Raw genomic sequence first — 8,375 nt, 5'->3', positions numbered from 1 at the left:
ACTCTAGGGTAAATAGATCTTTGCAAAATGTCATTGATGGGATTTGTTTGAACCAGAAAATTTTAGGAGGCCTGACATACAAATCTTGACGAGTTTATTATAAGCTTTTTAGGTTTTTCTTTAGCTTACTTTATCTTTATACTTAGATTTTGGACTTTTAATTTAGATAGTCTAGCTTTTTAGGCTTTTATTCTTTTGCATATTTGTGCAAAAGGGTGAAGTCCCCCAAGAACAATTGAGCGATTATGTATAAGTGCTTCTATTGATGATAGAATACACTTACGAACACTTTGTTTTGTAGGCATCAAGGTGGTCAGTTAGGGGGATAAGTATTAGGACTTGTCTGTGGTCTTCTAAATCTTCATCCATCATGCACTTTTCTAAGAAAGGACGAGTAATTACAAGATCTTTTCTAAGCGATTTGCCAGTAGAAGCTAGCATTATCATAGATGCACTCTCCTGATTTTGGGCGTTGGCCAAGCTGGCGCGTTGAATGTTCTCAGACAGTGGCAACATAAGTTGTGCTTAAATGTGCAGCATATTGGTTGGAAACAAAATTAAGAACCTCAAACTATCGGGTTTGAGCGCTCACCCTGCCCGGAAGAAAAATGGTGGTTTGAGACTGCACCCTTCGGTGGCTAAGAATTGACAAGGCTTGCTTGAGACTTTCTTGAACAATTGTAGGTTGACCTGTTCTGCTGTTGGATTTCTTTTTAGTCTAGCAGATTCTTAGACCTCCAATTAATCTTCTTAGAGCTTAGCACCCTATCATCAATCTAAGATATCGTCATTGATGTCTTCATGGGTTGTAGAGCTATAAGATCTCAAATATTTTACTTGAGCCCCTGTTGCCTCAAAACTCAGTTTAAATTCTAATTTATAATTTGAGCCAAGCCTCAATCATGGTTTTAGGAATTTGATCACCATCTTCCATGATACTTGTAGCCATAGACTTTGTTAGGTTAATCATGTTCAAGTGCAAATATATATATTTTTTACTTGAGAATATTCTCGGCTGTTCTGTTACAACTTGAGAATGGGAGTTGGTCCTTATGGAATATCCAAAGTAAAAGAAAATGTTGATTCTCATAGGAGTTGAGCCTTATGAGGAAAATCCTTAATCTGAAGTAAAATAAATATTGATTCTCTTGTGTATGATCATAGAAAATATTTAAGACACAATTCTGTTGTCCATTGATTATCAAATGGATGACTGCTCTCTATCCCAGGTGTTTGTACATCCCATCCACTATGTGGCATCTTTTGAACTCTGTAACCGTATAAATGTTAGCTGTGGAGAACGCTGGATTACTATATTTGATGGCACGAGATTATTTAAACAAAATGAAATGTTCTTCAATTAGAATATTTAAGTAAACTTTTATGTTGTTAATTTAATCATAGACATTGTTAATACACTTGGCTTAAATATCAAACCTGGCCTATATTCTTATGCAGTAGGGTCAATTAAAAATACCTATGAGTTTGAGAATAATAAAAAAGAAAATTTACATACATAGCACACTTTTCTTACGTATTTGCATTTCTCACATTTAAACTTCCATATTTTCATACATAGCGTAGCACTTTCTTGTTTTAAACTTATGCATGAAATGGCATACTTCATTTTTTAGAAGTGATAATAGTGCTATTTTTTTTGTGATATGAAAGATTTAGGCGTTGTGTATGTAAATATGAAAATTTAGGTGTGAAATACCCCTAATAAAGAATGTATTATAAGGTTTAGCTTGATTGGAAATATATGAATTGTGTAACGTAGTTCTTCTAGATGTTTGCCATAACAATCTTGTTGAGTGCTATTTTATATGTAAGGCTCTTGAAGCAGCACAATAAGCACGAAGAGTTGCGGCAATTACTTAAAAAGTTATAGTTCCTTTTAAAGCAATCATGAGCTGAATCAACCCAAATAAGTGCAAATGATGAAGTCCATTTGTTAATTAGGGTAAAAGTAGAAGAGAACTCCTAGACAGCCTAGATTGGCCATCTAAAGAAATCACCCTTCATAGAGTCAATTAAGCTAGCCTGATTGACACATTAGAGGTAGAAGAAGATTTGCATTTGCACCCATTTGATTCTATAAATGGCTTTTAAGTTGTGGAAATCATGGTTATATAAGCTTTAATATCCAGTTTTTTTAATTCTAATCGTATGTCTAAATTCAAGATTAAATTCAAGTTCAAAGTTAGTCCTAAATCCAAAACCCATATTTGGTCAATATCAAGCCTAAAGTTCAAATAGGTGCATGGAACACTTTAAGCTAAATAAAAGCTATATAAAAATGTGCATTGAAATTAAGGAGAAATATTAGGAACATAAATTAAAGCTAAAAAGTTCTATCCCATACATTTATGGGACAACCAATTAAGAATGATGAAAGAGAAATGCAGTGTACATCTAACTTTTTCAGACATGGGAGTGCTCATAATAATAGGATTGCTTATTTGTTAACCCATTGAAGGTAGAAGATATAAATAAATATGGGATTAGTGCTTCTCTCTCAATTATTAGCATGATTGTCCTATTTTTTCCCTCAGTCTCTATAATCATCTAATTTATACTTAGGACATCTCTTTTTATCAACTCAATCCAAGGACTCCCACACCTTTTTCTCCTCCCTCTCCCAAATGTCTTAAAAGGTTTTTCCTAAATCAATAATTCAACCACCTCTCCCTCCACTTAGCTTGATTAACTATCTCCCTCGTTAAGACTATATCTCTCTCTAAGCCCACTACACTCAAGAAAAACCTAAGGTGGAAGAATTTTTTGATGGTTCCATTCAAGAGATTGAAGAAAGTTCTTTCAAGCAAATTATAAGAAAATGAACAAGTAGAAGCAAGATATTTAGTAGGAATTCAAAGATGATAGAAATTCAAAGCTCTTCATCATTGAAGTTTATAAGAAACTTGACAAGGCACATCTCCCATCTAGCTTATTCACCACATTCAATGAATTCTTTTTTTTATTTCACTTCTTTTTTGTTTACAATATACCCCTTTCATTTTACCATTCATTTATTGTGAAATAAACCAAATTAGTGTTCCTTATTGCAAGTGTCCATCATAAATTCTACATCAAAAGAATTAAATAATGTCTTTTATACAACAACAACAATAATCATTTCTCTCTCAAAATGAGGTTGGCTACATTAATACTTTTTCTCTATGATGTCCTATTGAGTGTCATATTTTCATTTAATTCTAATAAAGTAATGTTATTGTTAGGTCCCTAGTTCTAGATGTGAAAAGTGGAGGGTTATGCTATGTAGTCGACAAACAACATAAATTTTTTTTGTCAAAAAACTATGAAATGAATCCTTCAACTCGTATTTTTCATATTCTAAAGTATTAGCAATTCCAAATATTGATGTTGAGAGCAACACTTAGGGAATTGCACATTTTTTGCCATAATATATAATTTATTAGGTTTAGGGTTGTTGAAGGATTGAGTAAATAGAAGTAGAGCGTAATGAGTTCTTTTTGTCCCTCTTCTTTGTTAGACGACTAACTGGGTGGGTTTGTGGCTTTAGTGCATTCTCTTGGACTCCGTTTTAATGTTTTATTTTTCACATACACCCTTCAAAAAAATTCAAAATTATGATGCTTTATAAAGTAGAAAGCAATGGTGTCCTAATAAAGCAAGATATACTATTTATATATCATATATTGCACTTTACCTAAAAAAAAGTTTTATTTATTTATTTATTTTATTTTCATGAAAAGTATAATTTTGAAAGCAGTGCAGATTAAAGAAGGATTGGCAGTTTCTGCCATTAACAAATCTACCAGGATCTACGGGCATGAATTTTCTTTTTAATTTATTTTAGTGGCATAAGTTAGAAAGGCATGTTTCTTTTGTTTATTGCAATAAAGAAACCTTTGCATGCTAATAATTCCACCTTTTACACTAATGAGTGGATTAGTTGTTCCAAAAGTGATTAAGAAATCTTCTTGATAGTGGTTTTTGTTTTCATTTTTATTTCAAGTTGGTTCACCATCCATTTCGAATCACTAAGTTTTGGGGCATTTACATGCATACCACCTGATTCCCATCTGTTTACATATCTAACAACTACATTGTTCTTATTACATTTATACATTCCAAATCTTTTACATCACATCAAAAATAATCCCACGAGTTTAGTTTCATTTTCTTTCATAGCTAAGGAGGCATGTATGTAAAAATAAAAAGTTCATGTGTTCTTGATATAAATAGAAATAAATTGAGTGGTGGTGTGTAAATCTTCCTATATGTTATTAGAGCATTACGTAAATACCTTGAGGGTTTTAGAGTATAAATCACTTTTGGCTACTAATTGTTAGAGCTTCAAATGTGATGTAATATAATGATAAATGTCTACATCATGGATGAAATAATTTGAATTAATATAATGTGCCAGGTATTGTGGTAACACTAAATTAGTCACGAAAAATTCAAATAACGACAAAATACTTAAAAGATTTGAAGAAAATTAATTAAAGTTTTCCCAAGTGGAGACATCACCAAAGGAAGAAGTAATGGATTGTTGGATGACATGCAATGGCATAGCTCATACAAATTATTGAATCATTATTGAAACCTTTAAGCAAAAACAATGAAAACTTTGGTTTAAGTTGGCATCTAAAGATATGAAATAATGCTAAAGAACTCATCCAAGCAATGCATGCTATCTAATTTAAATATATTTAGGCACCCAAACCTATGTAGTATGTTTTAATTCAATATTTGTGCTACATAATTTTGGAAGGTAGATTTCTTTTCTTTTGTATGTATCTTTAAAAAAGTAAAAAAAAAATTATATTCTACTATTTATCTTCTTTATTTTGGTCAGTGGATTTAGCCTCCATTTCAAGGAGGGTCAAACATCTTCCCGATGGCCTAATATGATAATCTTATATGAATATGCTTCAAATGCTTGAAACCCCCTTAAGGAGAATAACTAAATAGTGTTGAGTAGGGGAATTTTTTGAAGGTATAATGCTTTGTAACTCATGATTGAAAATCTTCAATGGAATCCAGTGGGATGGTAGCTTTGGACTCCTTATCACTAATTAGAAGTTCGAACATGCTAGTGATTATGTTGTGAAGGGAGGAAACTTCAACTATTTAAAGCAAACTACGTAAAGTCATCATTGCTTGCATTTCATACAATCTACATCATAGGTAACAATAGTCCACTAATAGATCCATTCCATTGATCATAGTTTGAAGAATGATTGTGGGCTTGCGACACTTCCTACATCATCATCTTGGAGCCTATGGGGAAGAAGTGTGATGGACACTCTTCTCTAAGGGTCTTAAATCAGGTTTAGATCCGAACTGAAATTATTCCAACCTTAAATTGCTTAACATGAACCCTACCTCATTAATAAAAGTGCCAAAAAGCAGCCTGAAACTAACCCACCTTTAACCATATGACTCTAACCCGATTAACCAGCTGACCCAAACCCGACCCACTTTAACCAGATAACCCAAACCTAACGCATATAACCCATTTAACATAAGGCATAACAGTTATTAGGTCAAAATTCAGGTTAATTTCAAGTAGGAGGGTCGATTTCAAGTCAATTTCAAATTGAAGGGTCAATTTTAGGTTGACAAATCAACTCAAAATTGATCTGAAATATTAAAAGGGTTAGAGTTTCTAACCCAAATCCAACACAAATATTATTTGAGTCAACTCAAATTGAGATTTTTTTAGTCAAGTTCGGGTCGAGTTGGCATGAGCCAGTTTTTTACTCTCTTATTCTTCTCCAACAAATCATATAGTGTCCAATTGATAACCATTTTTCTTCTTGATCCACTCAGAAATATGTGGCCACCTCTATCTAATGCTTCTATTATGGCAATTGAATTAACACTTCAGTTTATTTATAATGAATTTGATTCTAGCAGGGAGGTAAACTAGGTGACAATTTTTTTTATTAAAATCTAAAATTCATGAACCTTATGAGACTTATCTATAATTAATGATTGTGACCAATATAAATATCTTATTTATCACTTTAGTTAGAAACCTTTTCATCCTAAGAAAATGCCATTGTGGTTTAAAGAGATATCACTACTTAAAATAATTATAGAAAATTATTGAAGTAATTGACAAAGAAAGTTCACCACTAACAAAGCCAGTTTATAAACAATTTTTTTTTAACTTTCTTACTGGATTGAAAATTAACTAACATTAATACCAATTAAATTCTTTGATAAAATCAATTAAAATTCAAAATATAACAAGATTTTTGTCAAACGTTTCTTTTAAATTCTACTTGTTACTTATGAATTTTATCCCCAAATTTCCTTCAATTAGTAAAATAAATTTCTTAAAATTATATGAAATCCTCATTTTTATGATCATCTCCTTTATCAATCTCATCTCTAATTCCTACCATGAATTTTCACACATTCTCATAGCAAATCATGCTTATAGCCAGCAACCCTCACCAACCTCCCAGCAATTTCTGATTTTCAAGCTCCTTACAACAATTGCAAATCATGCTTATAGCATATGGAGTGTTGAAGTTTCAAGTTTCTTAAAAAAAAATGGGCAAAAAGAACAATGTTTCTAACTATGGACGGTAAACATCTCTCTCTATACTAGTAAATATATTCTAACACGAAGATACTCTATTACAATACCTGCACGAGTGCATCTATTAAAGACAAGCAGATCAATATTGGGCATACAATATATTTCACATGTTTATAAAAATATAAATAATTTGTAAGAAAAACTTTAATTTTTAATAATACAAAAAATAATGATTACTAATTTTTGGTAAAATGAACATATTTGCTTAAGAGATATTCAAATATAGAGCTCTACAATAGGTGGATATTCTAGAAAAATATCATAATATTCAAATTATAGGTCTTGGATGCAAGTTGCTAAAAAAATAGAAACTTAGGCTTAATTTACGAGATTTCGTCGCATAACTTGTGACATTGAGTTCTATTTTTCCCCATCAATCATTGTTATTTAAGGATCGATTTGCAAGAGATATTTTTTTTCTAAAAATTTAAGGAATAAATTTTAACAGAGTGTGACACATGGTGGCTAGTATGAATGGAGATCCATACGCTTGCATGAATGTATAGATATGTATTATTAATTCAACAAACAAATCAATGGCATATCACAATAATAAACAAGATGACGAGTGAAAGGGAAAGGGAGAAGAAAAAAATGAGGAGGGGAGCGAATGAGTGAGAAGCGGATACAAATAAAAATGATATAATTTTTAAAAAAAATATTTATTTAAATTATTTCCATTTTTTATGCTAAACTATGTTATTTTTCATTACTCCCATATTGATGTGTTAATTTAAAAGTTATTTTCTCATTGCATATATATATATATACACACATTAAAAAATCTTTTTGGATGAATAATGTGTAGATTAACTCACAACTAAAGTGTTTTAAAAATACTCGCTTAAGGTTAATAACATATTATTTATTGATAACATTAATCTATAAACATTTTTAATAGAAATTTCATCGGTAAATACTTGGTGAATAATCCAACGCTATAATTTTTTGTGTTCTCTTTATGGTTGTACTCACAATTTGCTTGTTGCCTTTGTAAAATAAGTATATTCCTTCATGGCTTAAATAACTACTCTACAAGTTCCAATTTTAATTTGAATTTTATTGTTGAACTACCTCTAACTGCAATAAATCATGTTGCAAAAACATTTGGAATTATGAATATTCTACATATTGTAAGAACTCATGAGCTTAATGTGTTAATATGTTTACAAGCACACACTATAACAATAACGATGATGATGATGATGATGATGATGATGATGATGATGATGATTTTCTTAAGCAAAAATATAAATTGAGCTCTTACCAAAGTGATGGGCATGTTATGAATTAAACAAAATCAAATTGAAATCAATCTAAATCATCTTTCTAGCATATTGTAGTACCTATTTGATATTAATTAAATTTGTAATTAATATGTATAATTTACTTTAGCATTAATAGTAACTTATTTAGAATAAAATTAAATCTTGCACATCCTTATTCATTACTCAAATGTTATAACAATTCAAAAACAAATAATAATAATAATAATAATAATAATAATAATAAGGGCATTTACATACGTATCACATATTTCATATATATTTACACATCATCACCTAAACTTTCTTAACATTCAGTTATTTAACATCAAATCAAAATAATCACCATTTTTCGAGAAGCCAAATAGACCTTTTTATGCATATATGTATAACACTAAAATGTTATGTATGCAAACTAAAATTGTATGTGCTAGTTATATAAATACATAACAGTTGTGTACCATGCCAATAAACTTTAATAATTTCTCTGATGTTTTGTCCCA

This window comes from Phalaenopsis equestris, unplaced genomic scaffold, assembly GCF_001263595.1.
Source record: "Phalaenopsis equestris unplaced genomic scaffold, ASM126359v1 Scaffold000135, whole genome shotgun sequence".
In the NCBI taxonomy this organism is placed as follows: Eukaryota; Viridiplantae; Streptophyta; class Magnoliopsida; order Asparagales; family Orchidaceae; genus Phalaenopsis; species Phalaenopsis equestris.
Note: the sequence above shows the minus strand (reverse complement) of the source record.